Below are 23,312 nucleotides of genomic sequence, written 5' to 3'. Positions count from 1 at the left end.
GCATTTGCTTATCTGTAAAGGATTTTATTTCTCCTTCATTTATGAAACTTAGTTTGGCTGGATATGAAATTCTTGGTTGAAAATTCTTTTCTTTAAGAATGTTGAATATTGGCCCCCACTCTCTTCTGGCTTGTAGAGTTTCTGACAAGAGATCTGCTGTTAGCCTGATGGGCTTCCCTTTGTGGGTAACCTGACCTTTCTCTCTGGCTGCCCTTAAGATTTTTTCCTTCATTTCAACTCTGGTGAATCTGGCAATTATGTGTCTTGGAGTTGCTCTTCTCGAGGAGTATCTGTGTGGCGTTCTCTGTATTTCCTGAATTTGAATGTTGGCCTGCCCTACTAGGTTGGGGAAGTTCTCCTGGATGATATCCTGAAGAGTGTTTTCCAACTTGGTTCCATTTTCCCCCTTACTTTCAAGCACCCCAGTCAGATGTAGATTTAGTCTTTTTACATAATCCCATACTTCTTGCAGGCTTTGTTCATTTCTTTTTCTTTTTCTTTCTTTATATTTCTCTTCTTGCTTCATTTCATTCATTTGATCCTCAATCGCTGATACTCTTTCTTCCAGTTGATGGAGTCAGTTACTGAAGCTTGTGTGTTTGTCACGTATTTCTTGTGTCATGATTTTCATCTCTGTCAGTTCGTTTATGGCGTTGTCTGCATTAATTATTCTAGTTATCAATTCTTCCACTCTTTTTTCAAGATTTTTAGTTTCTTTGCGCTGGGTACGTAATTTCTCCTTTAGCTCTGAGAAGTTTGATGGTCTGAAGCCTTCTTCTCTCATCTCATCAAAGTCATTCTCCATCCAGCTTTGATCCGTTGCTGGTGATGAGCTGCGTTCCTTTGCAGGGGGAGATGCACTCTTATTTTTTGAATTTCCACCTTTTCTGTCCTGCTTTTTCCCCATCTTTGTGGTTTTATCTGCCTCTAGTCTTTGATGGTGGTGACGTACTGATGGGGTTTTGGTGTGGGTGTCCTTCCTGTTTGATAGTTTTCCTTCTAACAGTCAGGACCCTCAGCTGTAGGTCTGCTGGAGATTGCTTATGGTCCACTCGAGACCCTGTTTGCCTGCGTATCAGCAGCAGAAGCTGCAGAAGATAGAATATTGCTGAACAGCAAGTGTACCTGTCTGTTTCTTGCTTTGGAAGCTTCCTCTCAGGGGTGTACTCCACCGTGTGAGGTGTGGGATGTCGATCTGCCCCCAGTGGGGGATGTCTCCCAGTTAGGCTACTCAGGGGTCAGGGACCCACTTGAGCAGTCAGTCTGTCCATTCTCAGATCTCAACCTCCATGTTGGGAGATCCACTGCTCTCTTCAAAGCTGTCAGACAGAGTCATTTGCGTCTGCAGTGGTTTCTGCTTCTTTGTTGTTGTTGTTGTTGTTGTTGTTGTTGTTGATTAGTTGTGCCCTGTCCCCAGAGGTGGAGTCTACGGAGACAGGCAGGGCTCTTTGAGCTGCTGTGAGCTCCACCCAGTTCGAGCTTCCCAGCGGCTTTGTTTACCTACTTAAGCCTCAGCAATGGCGGGCACCCCTCCCCCAGCCTGGCTGCTGCCTTGCAGTTAGATCGCAGACTGCTGTGCTAGCAATGAGGGAGGCTCTGTGGGTGGGCGTGGGACCCTCCTGGCCAGTTGTGGAATATAATCTCCTGGTGTGCCCATTTGCTAAAACCCTTGGTACAGTGCAGTATTGGGGTGGGAGTTACCTGATTTTCCAGGTGTTGTGTGTCTCAGTTCCCCTGGTTAGGAAAAAGGATTCCCTTCCCCCTTGCGCTTCCCAGGTGAGGCGATGCCTTACCTTGCTTCAGCTCTCACTGGTCGGGCTGCAGCAGCTGACCAACATGGATTGTCCAGCACTCCCTAGTGATGAACCCAGTACCTCAGTTGAAAATGCAGAAATCACTTGTCTTCTGTGTCGCTGGCACTAGGAGCTGGAGACTGGAGCTGCTCCTATTTGGCCATCTTGCTCCGCCCCCTTCGGTATTTTAATATCATACTGGAGCACTGTTTAAAAGGCTTGTGTAAATATTAATGAATTACATAGGATAAGGTACCTATGTTGACTTCACTATTTATTGTTTGATGATAGCCCAGACATTGTAAATATAGATTAGTTATAGATTTTGTCTAGGGGAGACAATAACCCCAAATATGATAGTTTTACTACCTGTAAGCAACTATAATTTTGTGTGTAAACACAAAACATTATTTAAATATATTTCCCCAAAAATGCATATAAATTCCTAGTTCCTGTCAATGCTTAAAACCAGGTAACCAGATTTATCTTCTTACAAGTTCTGTTATTAATAAATTAATATCATCACATTTATTTAGTTTATATTTATAAGCATTCTGTTTTGAACTTTTTGAAAACTTAATTTTATACTCTGATATTAAAATCTCCTTTTGTTGTAGTCGTTTATAACCTGTCCCCAACTGTGCCCTTGTTGCATTTTATTAAAATTTGCAATGCTCATAAATGGAGAGTCTAAATTTCAACCACATTGAGGCACAAATAGGGTGTTCCCAGCTCTTGGAGAGCTTCTTGAAACTGCACCTGTTCCCTCTACTGATTCCAGTGAAGCAGAGCCCTGGCTGTGCAGGTGAAAGCCTGACATAAAGGTTTTCCTTCCTAAACTGCCACAAACCCCTGTCCAGAATCCCGACACTGTCTCTGGCTTCCCTACATCCGAACGCCTGTTATTTAGATATATCCGTTTTTCTCCCACTTCAGGTCTGGTTTACACATATTGTTTTCTCTGTCTCAAATGTCCTCTTCTCAGAATCTCTTCCTTGAGTACTTATATTTATTTTTTAAGATGGAGTTCAAATGTCACTCTTATATACTGTAAAGACTTTTATTTTTTCTCTAGCCCTACTACTGCTTTGGAATCACTTTGCTATAAAACAACAACACACATTTAATGAGGTCCTCTGTGGGGTAGGTGTCATGGGAGGCTCTGGGAATACAAAGTCAAATAAAATATAATCCCTGACTTTGAGGGTCTTCCAGGATGGTGAAAAAAATTACTGTCTGGTAGAAGTGTTTATACCTCTCTGACAGTACTCAGACAGTTTTATTAAAAGTTTACGTTTACTTGGCTTCCCACTGGAAGATGGTGAAATGCTTCCTGGTAAGGATTTGGCATAGTGTTGTTAATATATTTAGAGGCTTACAGCAAAGTTTCTGAGGCCAGATCACCTCATTTCAACTCCTGGCTCTCTCACCAGCTAACACTATGACGCTGGAGAAGATATGTATCCTTACTAGGTCTCAGATTGCTTACTGATACGTAATAGCCATTATTTTTTGTCTTATTATAGTTGGTAAAACATAATTATTTTGAATTGTTGAGTTCAGATTGGAAATGACATTTAATGTTGGATAGTTTGAAATTTACTCTAATAGTAAACGGAAGTCCTTACAATATATAAAATGAAATTGGTAACATCAAAGCAACATCCTATATCAGTATTTACTGGCCTATTGGCATTCACTCAGCTTATTAGCTTTTTATCTATATAATGTCTCTTTACTTGGAGTATGTTTTATATATGCTTCTCTAATGACTGAACAGTTGAACATGTGAATGTTCTCATTATTGAGTACTGATATGAACAGACTGATCTTATAAAATATTTAAAAGTTTTTATATTAATACCCAACATGTGTGGAAGCTACTGTTAAGCTATTTAGGATATCACTTTATGTTTGAAATGTTTTAAAATGATGTAAACATTTTTAGTGTTTTATGGAAAAACAAAAACCAACACAATACAAACTAAAGGGAGAGAATGTGAAAATCATGGAGCAACCCAACAACTGATACATAACAAGATCAAGATTAACAAATAGGCCAGGTGAGGTGGCTCATGCCGGTAATCTCAGAACTTTGGGAGGCTAAGGCAGGCAGATCACAAAGTCAGGAACTCGAGACCAGCCTGGCCAGCATAGCAAAACCCTGTCTCTACTAAAAGAACAACAAAAAAAATTACGTGGGTATGGTGACACGTGCCTGTAGTCCCAGCTACTGGGGGAGGCTGAGGCAGGAGAATCCCTTTAACCCAGGAGGCAGAGTTTGCAGTAAGCCAAGATCACGCCACTGCACTCCAGCCTGGGTAAAGAGAGAGACTATCTCAAAAAAAAAAAAAAAAAAAAAAAAAAAAAAAAAAAAAAAAAAAAAAAAAAAGAAAAGAAAAGAAAAGTAAAGAAAAAAGGCAGAAAGAAACAAAGAAATAAAAAAGATTAACAAATAGGAGCTGAAGAATTTGGATGTAAGGAATTTTCCAAATGACTTGTATTCAAATGGAAGAAAACTGACATTCCCTATATATATATATATATGTGTGTGTGTGTGTGTGTGTGTGTGTTTCCATCCAAAAATTAGGACATAAATGCTAAAGACAATAGTTTAACTCATTAAATGGTGACTTTACAGAAAGTCCTAAAGATTTTCAACATTGACAAAAATTATTACGCACATTTGGAGAACACTTCTGAAAAATAACTACTAGCTACATTTTCTTTGAAATAGTATGAGAAATTGAAAGCTGAGTAACATAAAAAGATGCCCAGTGAACATTAATTTTTATTTACATTAACTATCTAAACTCATATAACATAATTATATATTAAACAATCTAATTTATAATAAAATTGTTAAACTTCCCTAAGGTTTTGTCATATGCTAGTAAGTATTCTAAGAAGTTTGTATATCCTAAGAAAAGAATATTTTAAATATTAAATTCTTACCCTAATAATTTGGTGAGAATTAAATATTAAATACCTATCATAAGAATTTGGTAAGAATTAAACATTATTACCATAATAATTTGTCAAGAATTAAATATTAAGTCTTTACCATAAGAATTTGTTAAAAATTAAATATTAAATTCTTACTATAGTCCAAATGGGGAGGTTCTGTTTTATCATTGGTTTCATTATACAGGTGAGGAAATATATGCACAGATAGTTGAAAAAAAGGTTCTCAAGGTCTTAACCAATATTTAATATTTGCACACAGTTTGCCTAATTCCAGAGGTTTCACCTATTTAATATCTAAGGGATTGTTGTGGACAACATGTATTTCTATATATGCTTGTAAAGACCTATAGGCAGCTCAAATATTATAGTCACAGAGTCATAAATCCAAGAGATGATCTAATCTCAAATGGTTAATTTGGTAGTTAAACCACACATGGAAAAACTAGTATGGACATGGATGTGATAAACAGCAGTGCTGAGAACCAAGAAACACAATCACTTTTTTTGTGTGTGTGTGATAACGTTATATAAAATTGCAGAAAGTAAAGAAAATAGACATGATCTGCTGTACATGAAAGATAGACTATTGTGCATAAATGATTTTCTGAGTTAATTAGGTTGAACCTAATGCTACAATAGCACAAATATATACTCATGCATTGCAGAAGAATAATTGCTAGAAAATGTTGCTAGGCATTACATTTTCTTTATTTATTTGCTTAAGAGAGAGTTTATGAACACAATGAAGAATATTCTTTGGTGTTGCTTTTAAATTGCATAGTTGAGCATGAATACCAGTGGCTAATATGCTGTCACTCTTATAGCAGGTGATGTAAATAGAAATTCTATGTTCTAATAATATTTAAATGAACAATAATTTATAAAAAAGAATCATTTACACACTTTGTATTTGTTTATCAGGCATTGATATAAATGGTGTTATCCAAAATATGTTCTTTTAGGTTTAATGTCATGATTTCTCCTAAAAATAATTTTTTCAATGAATATTTCTAATTAGGATTGGCTATTTAACACTCCCCACCCCCACCACTTTGGATTCCCTCAAGTGCACTTCAAACTCAGTGGTTCAAAATTCACACCATACTTCAGCTCACTGCCTCAATAAAACATATTATTCTCCATTTTCCTTATCTCATTAAATGCCACCATCATCTACTTAGTTTCTCAAGCCAGAGAGATGAAAGTTATTTCTGATGCCTTTCATTCCCTCACTCCCTATATTAAATGCATGATGACATTTTGTTTATTATCCCAAATACATGTCTCTCAAGGCTTCTCTTTTAATCTCCTGCAAAAATCTGGGATTCCAGCTCCATGTTTTACTGTTTATTTCTTGGTATTTGGTGCCCTGCTGCATTAGCATCTTGTTTGTCTCCTTGCATATACTCTACCTTCCTTCCGACTGTCTCCAAATATTTTTCTGAAGTGACATTTAAAACCTGAAATATAGTAATATTACTCCTTTCACAAAAGACATCAATGGCTATCCATTGTCCCTATTTCAAGTTTTATGATGATTATGATGATTTTTAAAATTATGATTTATCTAGCAAAATGTGAGCATTGTGAGTGTAGCAACCATGTTAATCTTGCTAATCAATAGATGAATCAGACACAGAGCAGTATTCAGTAAAAGTTTATTAAATAAATAAATGAATCTAGTTAAGAAATCACAATTCCTAAAGAGTTCAGTATGAAATTATGAATATCTTAGTGGACTGCTTTATACCCTGTTTATTCTTCTGTTTTAGTTCAACTGATCTCTCTTTCAATATTGAAATTAGACTGTATTATTTCTCCTTTTTATTCCTCAAATCATCTGTGGAAAGGAACAGTTTGTGTATGTTTTTATTTTGAAAAACTTCAATGCAGGCTTATGGTATACATTTAAACTAATGGCAAATAGAAAGAGCTAAGTCAAGTAGTCAACAAAGGGTCACAGAAAGCCTACAAATATTAAGAACAAGATATGACATTAGGAAAACATGTTGCAGACTTTAGTCAAGGATAACACAAAAACCTATAGGTGAAGAGACCAATGAAATAGGAGTTTATTCCCATATCTGCTTTAAACTTGTGCGACTTCATAGGCCTTCAGTTCTTTCATCTGAGCACTGGAATGGATTTTTTAGTAAATCCATCCAATACTACAATTTTATGATTACATATAGAAATTATTCTTTCTTGGAAAGAATGGTTTTAATATTTCTTTTTCTTATTTCTATCCTGTCTCTCACCTGTCTTTTTCTAACATCCTCATAAAACACTGCCTTGATATCAGTCTCTAAAATCTTTACATTATGGGACTAATTATATTAAGTCATTTTTCTCCAAATAACCTAAGAATTTTATACTGTAAATCCTCACTTAACATATTCAATAAGTTCTTGACAATTATGACTTCATGCAAAACAACTTATATGGGAACAAACTTGATCACAGGCTAATTGATATAAACAAGAGTTAAGTTCCTATGATGTAATTCTTGTCATGAAAACATCAAGCTTCTAAATAAAGACAAAAATATTTATAATATGAAATATTAAACTAAATATGAGTTTTATGTACTTTTAAGAAAGATTAATAAAAACAAGTAAGATAATTATTTGCCTTCTTGTTCCTGTCGCAGGTGGCCAGAGCCTTTCTGGGCAACTCAGGGAACAAGGTGGGAACAAACTTTGTACATGACACTATTCTGTCAAGGGCACTCACACACACACACACACACACACTCTCTCTCTCTCTCTCTCTCGCTCTCTCTCATTTTAGGACCATGTAGACAACCAATGAACATGACATACATATTTTTGAGATATGAAAGGAAGGCAGAGTACCCAGAGAAAACCCACGCAGACATGGGGATAAGGTGCAAACTCCATACATACAGTGGCTCCCACCAGGAATTTGTTTTTTCTCATCAGTGTTACAATGGAAGGCTGTTGAATGAAACAACATTAAGAACCTGCGACAGCTAGTACATGGCCCTGGGATCCAAAGGCAAGAATCTTGGCCCCTGAATATGTTGTTTTTACTACTAGGCTACAGCGCCTGTTGAGTTCAGTCACTGAAGTATGTTTTGAAGGAAGTCAGAGAGAGGCATGTATGGTGAATGCCTGTAATCAAATAGCAAGTTCTGCAAGTAAATATATAACTAAAAATATAATCTACGATAGATGTTTATATAAGCTATTAGCCATAGAGACGATTCACTCTGCAAACATGACAGAGGGTGTATAAAAGAGATAACACTGAGTAATCTCTGATATAACTTAGATACAGCCTGGCAAGCAGGGAAAAAACCAAAGAACCATGAATGGATATGCAGTTTCAAGTTTTGAGGTTGAGTGAATTGTATGGGAAGAAGATAGCTGCCATTAAGCTAAACTGTGAAAGGCTTTATATATTAAGCCATATATTTAATTTTAATGCCAAAGGCAATGTGGAATGATTAAACTTTTCTAAGTTTTACGTTGACATATTGGAAAATTTTTAAGATATTAATTCTTATGGTAGTGTGAAAAAAAAGTAATTCTCCATGGACTAAGGGCTTCTGTTGGGCCTGGCTTCATGCCCAACATTGATTGATGAGAAACAGAGAGTCTACGGAATAAACAATAAAAGCTAGTGGTCTAAAAGTAAAATAGAACAGAATCTTAAGAGAAAAGCATACGGGAGACATCCTTTAAATAACGGAGATACATAAAACATATATAAGAAATGCACACCCTATTGTAAAATAGAGTCTCATTTGGCAGTAGCCATTACAAGCATGCCTTCATAAGAACAGAATGCGAGTTTTATTGTTATTCAGTGGCCATTGATGTATGGTAACAACATCCCATATACAGCCTAAACTTCTCCACTTGAAACAAGAATATTTTATTATGTTTGGTCATAAAACAGTGCTGAATGCATAGTAGAAACTCAATACATAGATTTTATAGACTTTGTAGACTGTTTGAGAACTTTTGGATTATATTTTTCCCTGTAGCACATACTTTTGTGTTCCTAATTTTCATTTTGATATTACTTTATTTTATGGGCTTATGACTATGATTTATCATTAAATTTTAAGTATTTTAAAAATGTTGTTTAGCAATTTTAGATGTGATTATATGATTTTTATGCCTAGAATTTTCCCATGGAAACATATTGCAAATTAACTTTCATTTACCAGAAGAAAACAATAAAATTTTACATAAACCAGTTTTATCCAAACATGAGCTGAGAGCAATAGCAGGTGGTCCATACACTGAGGAATATCTGGTAACATTCCAACTGTGAGGCAGAAAATTCTGAAATGCTACAATATAGGAATGTATTGTGAAAGATTAGGAGGGGTGATGTTAGCAAAAGAATAAAGTATCCAGAGGTAATAGAAAGGATAGGACATTGTTAAAGTACTTGACTGTCAAATAGTACATTACATTATGGGTTTTTGTCTTCCTAATATTGCTCATTGTTTAGGTGTTACTGTTTGTTAGTAAAATAGTGCACACATTTTTGAGGAGGGCTGATGTTGATGGCTCTTTTTTTGTCACTTTGATAGAGTTGAAATTAGTCATCTACAATAGATAGTTTTGTACCATGTACAAAATTGTGCTTTGAATTAGCTGCTGAATTCATGATTTATAGAAGTCTTAACAAGGCTGATTTTTACCACACTCTTCTTACCTTAATTTGAATTGCATCACAAAGAAATGAAAGCTGAAAAAGATTGTATTAGTCCATTCTCACACCACTATGAAGAAATGCCTGTGACTGGGTAATTTATAAAGATAAGAGGTTTAATAAACTCACAGTTCCACAGGGCTGGGGAGGCCTCAGGAAACTTACTTACAGTCATGTCAGAAGGGGAAGTAAACATGTCCTTCACATGGCAACAAGAAACAGAAGTGCTGAGCTAAGGGGGAACCGTCCCTAATAAAACCATCATACCTAGGGAGAACTCACTACCATAAGAACAGTATGAGGGTAACCAACCCGACGATTAAATAACCTCTGACTGGGTCCCTCCCATGACATGTGAAGATTATGAGAACTACAATTCAAGATGAGATTTGGGTGGGGACACAGCCATACTGTATCATTCTACCCCGGTCCCTCCCAAATCTCATGTCCTCACATTTCAAAAAACAATCATGACCTTCCCACAGTTCCCCAAAGTTTTAACTCATTCCAGCATGTACTTGAAAGTTCAAGTCAAAGTCTCATCCGAGACAAGGCAAGTTCCTTCTGCCTACAAACCTGTAAAATCAAAAGTAAGTTAATTACATCCTAGATACAATGGTGATACAGTCATTGGTTAAATATACCCATTCCAAACAGGGGTAATTGGCCAACACAAAGGGGCTTCAGGCCCCATTCAAGTACAAAATCCAATAGGGCAGTCATTAAACTTTAAAGTTGCAAAATGATCTCCTTTGACTCCATGTCTCATATCTAAGTTATGCCATTCCAAGAGATGAGCTGCCACAGCCTTGGGCAGCTCTGCTTCTGTGGCTTTGCGGGGTATGGTCCCCCTTCAGCTGCTTTCACAGGCTGACATTCAGTGTCTGTGGCTTTTCCAAGTGCACAGTGCAAGCTGTGGATGGATCTACCATTGTGGGGTCTGGAGGATGGTGGCTGTCTTCTCACTGCTCCACCAGACAGTGCTGTGTGGGGGCACCAACCCCACATTTCCTTTCCGCATTTCCTCAGGAGAGGCCCTACATGAAGGCTCTGCCCCCATAGCAAACTCGTGCCTGGATATCCAGGCATTTCCATACATCCTCTAAAATCTAGACAGAGGTTCACAAAGCTCTTTTCTTGACTTCTGTGTACCTGTAGGCCCAATACCATGTGGAAGCTGCCAAGGTTTAGGGCTCATACCCGCTGAAGCAACAGCCTGAGCTGTACACTGACCCCTTTTAGCCGTGGCTGGAGCTGAAGCAGCTGGGAAACAGGGCACCATGTCCTGAGGCTGCATAGGTTGTGGGAAGAGGGGCACAAAACCATTTTTCCCTCCTAGGGCTTCAGGCCTATGATGGGAGGGGCTGTTGTAAAGGTCTCTGACATGTCCTCAAGACATTTTCCCTATTGACTTGAATTTCACCCCAGAAAATGAGGTTTTCTTTTCTCTCACATCATCAGGCTGCAAATTTTCAAATCTTTTATGCTCTGCTTCCTCTTGAATGCTTTGGCACTTAAAATTTTTTTCTGCCAGATACCCTAAATCATCTCCCTCAAGTTCAAAGTTCTGCAGGGAAAAATGCTTCCAGTCTCCCTCCATAGCAAGAATGACCTATACTCCAATTCCCAACAAATTCCTTATCTCCATCAAGACCTCAGCCTTGACTTAATTGTCCATATCACCTTAAGAATTTTGGTCAAAACCATTCAACAAATCTCTAGGAAATTCTAAACTTTCCCAAATCTTCCTGTTTTCTTCGAAGCCCCCCAAACTTTTCCATCCTCTGCCTGTTACCCAGTTCCAATGTTGTTTCCACATTTTGGGGTATCTTTACAGCAGCGCCCCACTCTCTGCACTACCAGTTTTCTGTATTAGTCCATTCTCATGCTGCTATAAAGAAATACCTGACACTTGGTAATCTATAAAGAAAAGAGGTTTAATTAACTCACAGTTCCACAGGGCTGGAGAGGCCTCAGGAAACTTACAATCATATTGGAAGGGGAAGTAAACACATTCTTCTAAACATGGCAGCAGGAAGGAAAAGTGCTGAGCAAAAAGGGAAAAACCCCTTATGAAACAATGATTATCTTGTGAGAACTAATTCACTATCACAAGAACAGCAGGAGAGTTATCGCCCCCATGATTAAACTACCTCCCACTTGATCCCTCCCACAGCACATGGGGATTATGGGAATTACAAATCAAGATGATGTATGGGTAGGGACACAGTCAAACTTTATCAAAGATATAAAACAAGATTTCTCAAGACCTGCCAAAACATCTGAAAACTGATCAAATGTAACCTACATATGCTTGCATGATGTTGTTTGAAAAGGTCAAAAGACAAAATAATGTATGTAAATGTGTTAGTATTTGCTGCCATTGCACTTAGAAATGTGTGTCTGAGTTTCTTTTTAGAAAGCAAAATGGTTTCATTTCAGCATAAATATGCATTCTTTTTAGCCATGTAATTATAGGCAAGGAATAAAACACCATATTGAACCATGTATGTACCTGTATCTCCATGCATGTGTATGCTTAAAATATTACTTCAAAGGAATAATCCACAGATATATTTATTAAATATCAGTTGAATACGATTCTGGATATATTACATGTGATGCATTAACTTTACTAAACATTTTAAAATGTTGCCATACTATGTTTCTTCTCAGTTCACGTTTAAGAATTTGAGAATTCCAAATTTTAAACAAAATTTTGGATTTTCTACTTGAAGACAAAATATGAAATTGAAATAAATGGCTATGGTTCAATAATCTTAAGTCCAGAACTAAATGCTGAATATATTAAAGTAGAAATATAAAATTGGATATTGTATATAAACTATAATAGGATAAATAATTTCAAAAAAGAAATGTCCTATAATAATGTTTGAATACTATAGATTTAGTTTTAAACCATTTTTGAAAAGCCTTTAAATTGCCCACAGTAATTCTTTATAATCTATAAGTAAAAAGCAGTATTATTATTTTACAATAATAAAGGACAATTATTATTCTGTTTGGTCATTGTGTATTTGCCTTATTAATTGAGAGCCTATAGAAGAAATTTAGTAAATAAAAATTAAGCTTATATTTACAAAACTATGTAAATCTATTTTATGTTTATAAAATTATGTAAATCTGTTTTATATTTATAAATATGTAAATCTGTTATATGTTTATAAATATATAAATCTGTATATATACATCTCCTTCAGACCTATTCAAAAGAAGAATCCTGTGTATGTTTGTTTTCTAGAGCTGCCGTAGCAAATTACCTCAAACCTGCCGGCTTAAAAATAACAGATATGTATTCTTTCATAGTTCTGGAGGTTAGAAGGTGCTTCCACTGAGGGCGGAGCTTCCTCTGAGGGCTCTAGGGAAGGAACTTTCCTTGCCTCTTCCAGTCTTCTGAGTCTTCTGAGGGCTCTCAGAAATCCTTCTTCTGGTTGGTTTGTAGCTGCTTTCTTCCTATCTCTGCCTCCTTCTTTGCATGACCTTCTTCTTTGTGTGCTTCTGTGTCTCCGTGCCTGAATTTCCCTTTCTTATAAAGACACTGGTGATTGGATTTATGGCCCACCCTACTCCAGTATGACCTCATCTTAACTAACTACGTCTGCAAAATCTTATTTCCAAATAAGCTCACATTCTGAGGTTCCAGGTGGACATGAATTTTGACAGTGGGCAGAACTCTTCAACTGGGGACAGCATCTAAATGTGTACATGCGGAGTAGTCATTATTAAAACATGACTCAAAAAATCTAGTTCTACTCTCTAATCTAGTCTCTTTTCTTGAGTTCCAACAAAAGAGTTGGACTCATGAAGAATTCTGGCCCTCTCATATCTCATGTGCATCTATAAACAGGAACTTTTGAAGGGACTCCAGAAAGACCTATCCAAGAAGTGTTTGAAGGAATCCTGTGAATCAGCTCTAAAATGGAAGACAAGAAGGACAAGGAAAGGATAGGAAACAGAATTAAAAAAAAAAAAAATGGCTTACCAACTTTATTCCTAGGATTCTCTTTATCTTGTGTTCTTAGTAGTACATATCAGTTCTTCAGAAATAGCTGGCGCTTGCTTTGGCAGCACATATACTAAAATTGGAACAATACAAGAAGATTAGCAGGACCCCTGCAAAATATAGCTGGATAATTCATTTATTGGGGCAAATATAGGTAAAATTCTATCAACTATCACAGAAGAAACAGAGAAAGCCAGTGTCTAAGTGGTAGAATTTGAATAGAGAAATAAAAAGACAATTGTGAAATTCTATATATAACCTCAAAACTTTGAGTATTCAAGTGTAACATGGAGAAACATTTCATAGGATTATATGTGAAAATACTTAGTATTGGCTAAGAGATAAACAAAGGTCAAAAATATATGCCCTAACCACCCCCTCCCAACTATGTTTTGGTTATTTTTAATAAAAGAGTTTTCTGCATGATTTTGTTCACTAATCAGAATATGCATCAAAACTGGGCAGCAAAAACTGAACTGTGGGTGTTGAGGAAGCAAATTTTTGTACGAAACATATATTATAATGGAAATTATCAAAATGAGTTCTACATAATTTAGAGCTCCTGGCATCAAGCAAATTAACAATTACTTGAAGGAAGTAAGGACTAGCCTGTAAAGAAAAATTATTAAAGGAATACTTGATAGTTATTCATAAATACCTGAAGTCTGGCATGAGTTAAATGGATTAAACTTGCTCTGTACCTACAAAAAGTTCCGTAATCAGTTTTCAGCTTGATAAAATGTGATGGGGTATACATATTCTCATTGAAATCCTCTCTAAAGCATAATGGAGATTTTTAAACAAAATTAATGTGAATATACTATCTAAATAATATATTTGTGTCATAAAACTTTAGAGTTGGAATAACTGTATAATTTCCATTAATTCTTCTTAAATATTAGATTTTGGTAAAGGTATGTTATAGATTTACATGTGTAAAAACTATCCAAACTTATTTTAAACACCTCTACTATCACCTTCAGTTCTATTTATGGTCTACTTAATAGATTTATGTAGGTCCCAAGCTATTAGAGAAAATGACAAAATAATTTTTAGTTTAACTTTCCAAAACGCAGATGCTTATTGTATAAATAAAACCCTTTCCAAATGATTTGACCAGAATTCATAAAGCAGAAACATCTGTTGTTCAGACTCATCCAAACTATACCTTATTCTGTATTCTGTATTTATAAACCACAAAAGATAATGCTCACTAGTTGAAGTCTATAGACTTTCATGCATTATTTATGAAGTCAGTAAAAATTTCAAGTATTTGCATAATAATTGATGTTAGCAATAAGAATATGAGTTTATAAATAGTTTCCAAGTGCCAATAAATGCCAGTAGTGGAGATAAACAGAAAAAGATGATTTGATCACACCTGATTTAATGCTGTTTTTTTTTTTTTTATATTTCAACAGTCAATGGAATCTTGGCAATAACAAAGAGAGAAACAAATTTTTACATTGTTAAAAATAATATTTAGATTATATTTTGTATGTGAGAATGTGCAGATATTGAGTATAAGAATTCTACATTTTTGAGTTAGGTGAGTTTAGATATGTTTTGAATAATTTAACTTTGAGACAATTCTGTATATTCACTAAAGGAAACATTCACATTTAATTGCGCATCTTTATCAGTTAATAAATCTAACTGATAACTTTGGAATACACCTTTTGGCAAAGCTATGTTATTATGTTTTAATTGTACTGAATAGGTGTGAGAAGCATTTTGTTTACAGAGCATTTGTAAAATAAAAAGTGATTAAATATGTGGATAATCTGTGTTTGTTTTCCTTTGAATGTGGAGATGACAGAAGTAAATATCACAGATGCCATGAGATTTGTTTTTCAATTGAAGCTAGTAAATTCCCTTTGTTTATGGGTAACCCTATATAACTGAGTAAAGTTATTCTCTGTAAATCTCATTCATATCTTTATATGTTGGTCATGATTATTTATATTTGTCTTTAGTAACTTTGGTAAGAGAAGAGGCAGTATTAATTTAAGGAAGCCATAGACCAGTCTGCTTTAGAAATGTTATTATCCTGTTAAATCTAAGAAGCCATAGGAATGATATGTGGGGCAAAATAAAAAGTTTAGTTAAATGACAAACCTTATTTGGAATATAAATAAGTTAAAAAAATAAACAAAAAAAGGAAGAAACTGTAAATAAATTACAAAAAAAAAAAACACTCTTATTTTATGAAACCATGTCCTGATTCCATTTCATTAGTTGGTCCAATCTTCAATGTCTTTTGCAACTCACATTACTTGACAGGAAGCCCAAGAAAATATTTTCAGTAGAAAAAGGAATAGTCATCTGCCACTTCAAACTTGCTTCTAAAAGGGGAAATGGTTTTCCCTAGAGGTTTGCTTCTCTTTTCTCTATTTGAGCTATCACTACATCTCACTATTTTCAACACCTATTCAAACCTTGGGAGGATCTAGGCTTTTCAAGAACTCTCTATACTGATGATAGAGTGCATAGTTTTCCTTAAGTCAACAGCAAGAGGTAAAATAAGTAATTCACTTTTGTAGCTTCTATGTATGTTTGTCTCTCAGTATCCATAGGGGTTGGATTCCAGGACCTGCCGCCCCACCTCCCATCCCCCAACAGATACCAAAATGCAGATGCTCAAATCCTTTAATAAAATGGCCTAGTATTTGCATATAATCTACTTATATTCTCTCATGTATTTTAAATCCTTTTTAGATTACTCGTAACACTTAATACAATGTAAATGCTGTGTAAATTGTTATGCTGTATTGCTTAGGGATAAACAACAATAAAAATGTTTGTACATTTTTCTTGTTATTGGAATCTTTCTCAAAACCCACAGCTCATTTTTTGCTACCCAGTTTTGAGGCATATTCTGATTAGTGAATAAAGTCAGGTAGAACACTCTCCTTTCATGCAGTCATCCATTTTTCCTTATGAATATTTCCTATCCAAAGTTGTTAATTGAACTCATGGATAGAGAAAGTTATATTTATCAGGAGCAAGCAAGAAAACTGTGTGTGGCAACGTGGAAATGTTTCTCTAGATTTTTCTCTCAGTGTGTGTGTGTGTTGTTTTTACTTTATTTGGTGAATACTAGGCAACTCTACACCATTCCTGCCCCTAGTAATTTATGGATATCAACACCGAAAGGAAATGAAACGAATGTATTACTTACATGGTATTATTACCTACTAAAGAGCAAAATAATCCACAACAAAAAGCCTTCAGGTTCAGTGAGAAGTAAAACCTAAGGAAGAGGCAGTGGAGTTCTGGTATTTAATGGGGTTAAGGGTTGGATCCAAGTGAGTCCCTTACCCTCAGCTCCAATAGGTGAGGATTTAAATGGTTTGAACTTCCCTGCCATAGCCAAGGGAGAGAGACTCTGAGTTTTCTTACTGCTTGCCTACATGTGCGGGAAAAGAACAAAAGGGGAGGAGGAGGCCTTCAAAGTGGTTGGCAGTTAACAGTATCAATAGAGTGAAACTATCACACCTTGAGAGAAACTTCGAGAAGTAAAAATAGGAGATGTAGTCTACAGACACTTAGGAAATTCACATTGTGCCCGAAAGACTTAGCATCCATTCATCTAGAATGAAGAAAAATAGAAACTGGGTTTGATTAAATGACAGTATGTGTGCTATATATAAGACATTTTCTAGCCTTTCAGAGAAGAAAGTTAAGAGTACATGAAAAGATTATTACTGTCCCTGTTTGCCTTTGAAGATTACAGAGGATTACAGTCAGCATGCAGAGGCAATATTGTTGTAACTTACAGTTTTAACAATGAATTCTATTGCTAGAATTTCCTCTTATTAATGTTTTCCATAAGAGAATTTCTACAGTTCTGATTATTGTTTCCAGCATGGACCTTAGAACCTCATGTTTCCATTAGGTTCTTCTTAAGTATGTACACTAGGAGGAAATGGAGGGAATTTCATTATTCTATTCTAAAACTTACCCTTCCCAATTTAAAAACAGAACGTTTGAATACTGGTATGTAAACGATTCATGATACTGTCAGCCTCAGCTTACTTGGGAAAATAATAAAACGCTCAGTCATCTAAGGCGTGATTAATGAATTCCCTTGAACTTAGCTGCTTCTCTTCTTTCCTCTGATTACTTTCCTTTGTGCATGTCACAGCCCCTGATGAACACAGACAATAGATAAGACAATTAACCACATTAATGTTTCAAAACACTTTATAATTTGTTTAAAATTACAGTTTGAAATTAAGTTGGGGAACTAAATGCCCTTTTACACGGGGAAATAATAAATGGTATGTTTTAATTATATATGTGGCCCAATTATCATGAGTAATAAGTGAAGCAGTATTTTTAAAGGTTAGAGAAGTTCTGTATATATTAGAGTGGAGAAACTTTAACATTCTAAAACTGAATAAAATATTTTCTTAAGAAAGATTTTGTATTCGATTAAATATTATAATTAGTTACAATATATGGGATATCTGTAGGAAAAAAATTGAGTAATATGCTTTTTCAAGATTTTATTTAAGGATATTTCTTTCCACATTAGGTAGTTTACAGATAATAGTGGTTTTGTTTACAGTCTTTCTTGTCAAATCGAAATTCATACAGAAATTCATGTGAAATATTGATTGGCTATCCTTTTACAATTTACTTGATAAACTCTAAGTAGCCCAGAATTCAAGCCTAGAAGACTCTGACCAATATTATCTTCATCTTTTAAGCTAAGAAATAATATTCCAAAGCTATTTCTTAGGTTGTTACTACCATTTGACCCTTTATAAGCTGTTATGTTTCAATTTATTCAAATAACATATAATTGTCCAATAAGTTTGGATTGTCTCAGTAACAGATCTATAAAAGGTTAATGGACCTTAAAAAGGAAAGAAATCTTGTCATGTGCAGCAACACGTATGAACCTGGTAGACTTTATGTCAAGAGCCAGGCACTTAAAAGCCAACATGACATAATCTCACTTATATGTAGAGTTTAAATAAGTAAAACTCATAGATACAGAGAGTTAATTGGTAGTCATCAGAAGCTAGGGCATGGGGAAATTGAAGAGATGTTAGTCAAAAGACACAAAATTCTACTTAGCCAGGAGGGATAAGTTCGAAAAATTGATTGCACATCATGGTGACACAGTGGATAACAATACATTTACATTTGAAAATTGCCAATAGAGTAGATTTTAAGTATTCTCACCACACACAGAGACAAAATAGTAAGTAGGTGAAGATGTTGTAAAGGCCCATATTCAAGCTCATGTACCTGATGCTCAGTTGAAACCAAACACTGACACAGCAACGTCTGGCGATAGATAAAAGTGTATTCCATTTGGCCAAAGTGAGAACGGGGCAAGATCTCTCAGATAAGTCTTAACAATAAGACAAAGCAGAGAGGTTTTTTTTTTTTTTTTTTTTTTTTTTTGCAGCTAGAGAGTAAGAGCGGGAGTTTTAGGGAACAAATGGGAAAGTTTGTGTTTCTTTCATCTCTGATAACATCCTGAGCAACCAGACTTCTGGGCCTCAGCAGTTAGTTGCAACATCCTTTTAGGCAATTCATTCCTTCTGCATATGTTTTTTGTTACCTTGAAGTTATCTTCTCTTGCTTGACAAAGAAACAGTACAACAGCAGTTTGCAGTTGTATTGTGAGAACAAGGGATGTTGGCTTCAGTGCAAGCAAGCAAGAGCCTAATCCTACTTCGTTGTTTTGTTTTTTTTTTTTTATCTCAGTCACTAAAAATACTAAGGTACTGAAATCTAAAGGGACCCAGTTACAAGGTAATGCATATATTAAATATGCATATGTTAAATAGCTTGATTTAGCCATTGCACAATATATGTATACTTTAAGACATCATGTGGTACACCTTAAATATATACAATTTATTTGTCAATTAACAAATAATTCAAAAAGAAAAAAAATTAATAGGAAGACTCACAAAGATGAGATAACAGGAAATGATGAAGAAAGAAGAGGAAAAAGGTCAATACAGTTTCAAAGAATGAAACATAAAAAACGGAATCAACAGTGGTATTTTTGATATGATCTTGAAAATTAGCAAAGGAAAAAAATTACATGAACAATCTAGTTTTATAAATATTGACCTAGAGACACAACAGACAATAGTTCAGACTATGTTTGAATATAAGAGAATGTAGTTAAATATCAGTTTGGAAACTTTATTTGGAAAATGTTAACATATAGTGAATAGTTCAACACTTCATAACAGAAAATTTTTCCAGATGAAAAATATAGACATAAAGCAGCCAAAAACTAGTATTTGAACTTTTTGAAGTATCATTACAACTAATGTTTTGTGTACTCATTTGTTTTTGGAAATGCTGGGCCTAAGAATCAAAGGAGAAACATATGAAGCCTTTTTAATTTTAAGCCAGATGAGAAAAATAATCTGCCTTTTACTTTGTCATGAGTCCCAAAAGGGACGAGAATTTAAAAAAAGAAAATGAGAGACCTGATCATCAGAGCATATACAGTGCTGTGAAGGCAGATGTAGTAAAATATATTATCATCTAAAAAAGCACTAAAGAAACTGAAATGCAACCTGTTAATGAAGATACATATGGAAAAGAGATATGAAATAAGTGCTTTTGGAAAAGAAGATAACAATAAAAGGATTTCTGTGAAAAGACTAAAAACACAAAGTCAAATAAAATACTTCACAGAATTTAAATAATAGACACCAGCTGCATGGGTTTTAAGACTTTGGTGAAGGAAAAATCTAAGAAAATATTTAAAAATTAGATTCTAGAAAAGTAAGAAATATACAGACATTCAGCAATATCTAATGATTTAATTTCACAGAAAAAAATTAGACATTTATTAGAAACTGTGTTTATAAGGAAACCACAGAATGAGAAGAATCCTTAATCCTACTCAACTTTAACAATTATGATACATCAAATTAACTTTTGATGGCAAAAGTGATGATGACATATATTTTTTAAAGTAACCTAGCCTAAAGTACACTCTTAACCACTATCATTTGGACAATTTTTGTTTGTTTGTTTGTTTTTTGAGACGGAGTCTCGCTCTGTCGCCCAGGCTGGAGTGCAGTGGCGCGATCTCAGCTCACTGCAAGCTCCACCTCCGGGGTTTACGCCATTCTCCTGCCTCAGCCTCCCAAGTAGCTGGGATTACAGGCGCCCGCCACCTCGCCCGGCTAGTTTTTTGTATTTTTTAGTAGAGACAGGGTTTCACCGTGTTAGCCAGGATGGTCTCGATCTCCTGACCTCGTGATCTGCCCGTCTAGGCCTCCCAAAGTGCTGGGATTACAGGCTTGAGCCACCGCGCCCGGCCGACAATTTTTTAAAAGCTCTTGTGTTGTGTACAGTAGCAAGCTCATAAGTGGAAACTTACTGGACATTCAGGAGCAAACTGGTGATACGGAATTGGATTCTCTTTTTTTCTGTTTTTATTCTCAACAAAATTTTACTTCTACCTCCTACTAAGAAAGATCTGCTTCTATTCATTTCCTGTATAGTTTGGTATGTGAATAAAATATGAAAACAAATACAAAATAAAAGATGGGTAAATTTTTACATACACTTTCATAGCATTTATGAATAAAAACTAAAGAAAAGAAAAAAATTACAAGCAAAACAATTGAGAAGTGAAAAGTCAAGGGCTTTGATTCAGAGAAACAGAATGCTGGGGTGAGAATCGTCATGACATATGAAAAGATGGAACCCAGAACACACAGTAGACAATTGGCAATTGAGAAAAGGAGAAACATCTCCATGGAAACAGTAGAGAATGATTTTTTTGTTGACCTTAGGAGAAAGAAATCTATCTTAATTTTGTCAGATTAAGTAAGGATTTCTGTGGCCATATAAAAATGTGTAGTACAATATAAGAAAGTACTTTCCTCACATGTAGTTAAAGATGGACGATTGTTCTGATAAAAAAATATGCTTAGAACCTATCTTGCTGCCAGAGTTTAGGAAAATAAATAGAATGGTCCTATTAAATGCCAGGTACTAGGCTAGATAGACCAAGGTGCTCGTGCCATCACTGGCAAATAGTAAGCTCACAGTCATCTTGAATAACTGTAATATTAATAGATGTTTCAGGGAAAACTGTATAAGTAATTTAGAGCAATGGATAAACATGTAATGATATGACAAGCTTCTGTGCCAGTTTATGAGTGTTTTAGATTAAAGATAGGTCAGTCTGCCAGGTACTCCCAGAGTTGAAACTGGATGAAATTAAAATACTCAGATTTCAGAAGAAAATGTATACAGTGAGATGTGATTTATGAATAAAATATTTCTCTTTGAAGGAATATATAGTGGGAATACCTAGAAAATGGTCTGGAAAGAATGATAATAAATTGATGCAATTCTTTATCTGGCTACTCCAGGTCAGGGAGTATGGATCATCTGTGAGTGTGACTACAAAGAGCAAAAGGAGGGTAATACTATGGGGACTCTTGCATGTGCCATGTACCCTATAGTCTATGTGAATGCTGCTTCCCAGAATCATGTAGTGTACAATCTTCCCTTTGGCAATGGGACGGGTAATGGTTATGATGTGAAGCAAACTTTTTGTTTATACTCTCTATACATTACTTTTTGTTTTTATAGCAAGATTTTTTTCAGATACCAATTTTATAATGAGTGAGAATGATAATGAGGGACAGAAATACCAGGTAAATATTCCCCTACTTCTTGTTTGTTGCAGAGTGTTATCGTATTGCCTAGACATCTTGAATTAGTTTTAAAAAGACTGAAGATTTTTTTTTCTTCTCACAATGCTATTATTTCAAGGAGGAAGACATGTGAAGACTGTGTATGTAGATTCAATAAGATTTTAAACATGTGCATGTAAACTTGGCCTGCAAGAGGCACTTGGATTTCGAGAGGCTGGCAGCATATAGCAGAACTTTATCATTGCTTAGAGCTCTGTTACAGAAATTATGAGCTGGGAGAAGAAACAATGGTGAGCTGATGTAAGTGAGAGCAGCCAGGTTAATTAATTAGGACTCTCAGTAAACACTAGAACAAAAATAAAGAAGACAGTAATCCACTAGAACAAAATAGAAGCCAAGGAGTCATTACCCACCCATAGACCCAATGACAATAGATGATAAATTTTGATAAGAAAATTAGAAGCAGGAGATAAATTGACATTTTATGAAAAAGAAAGAGCTTGTAGTCAGTCCAACAGATGAATGTTTAATTATTGGATCCTCTATTTACAGGTGCTAGTATAACTTCCTCTGTGGATCTGTTTCCATATAAGGGATCTAATAAGTATTATTTTATACAGATATTTTGTCGTGTTGTTGATACGTTTGTGTGAGTTACTTGAATACTATATCTAAATGCCTAGTATATTTTCTGGCACATAGATGTTTATTAAAGGATGGGCCTCTATCTACCAACATCTAATATGAAAAAAAAATTCCCATTTCCAAGGGTCTTCAGAAGATGAGTATGAACTCATCGTAGAGTTGAAGAATATATCAGAGAGGAACAGGTCCGAAAGAGATCCCAATCTATGTATTTCATATAAAAAGATATTTAATATAGGGACTAAGAAAGAGACTTATCTCCTGATTAGATGGTATGCATAGGCAAAAAAAGGAAAAAAAATGCTGCTATTTTCACAAAGGCAGCAAATGCAATAATTATGGAAAAGTTGCTAACAATGATTTCAGATGCTTGTCAAACTTAAACAGGAGGTCACCAGAAAAACGCTCTAAACCTCTTCTTTATGCCATCCACATCTTACACTCATGGCCTTATTTAGCATAATTTCACCTGGAGCTCTGTTGTACTGAGATCCTAGAAAATGTGGTGTCTAGGTTTCTTCTTTG

The 23,312-nt window shown here is 35.2% G+C and overlaps 1 protein-coding gene and 1 pseudogene across 12 annotated transcripts in view; both read left to right on the top strand.

The window, feature by feature from the left end:
- PCDH15 (protocadherin related 15) overlaps positions 1-23,312 on the top strand; it is a 1,888,416-nt gene that overhangs the window by 1,224,579 nt on the left and 640,525 nt on the right. The gene's annotated exons all lie outside the window — the stretch shown is intronic.
- On the top strand, positions 13,526-13,616 carry LOC115900558 (annotated as a pseudogene).

Source organism: Rhinopithecus roxellana, chromosome 11 (genome assembly GCF_007565055.1).
Source record: "Rhinopithecus roxellana isolate Shanxi Qingling chromosome 11, ASM756505v1, whole genome shotgun sequence".
Classification (NCBI taxonomy): Eukaryota; Metazoa; Chordata; class Mammalia; order Primates; family Cercopithecidae; genus Rhinopithecus; species Rhinopithecus roxellana.
This window is presented reverse-complemented; position numbering and strand designations above follow the sequence as displayed.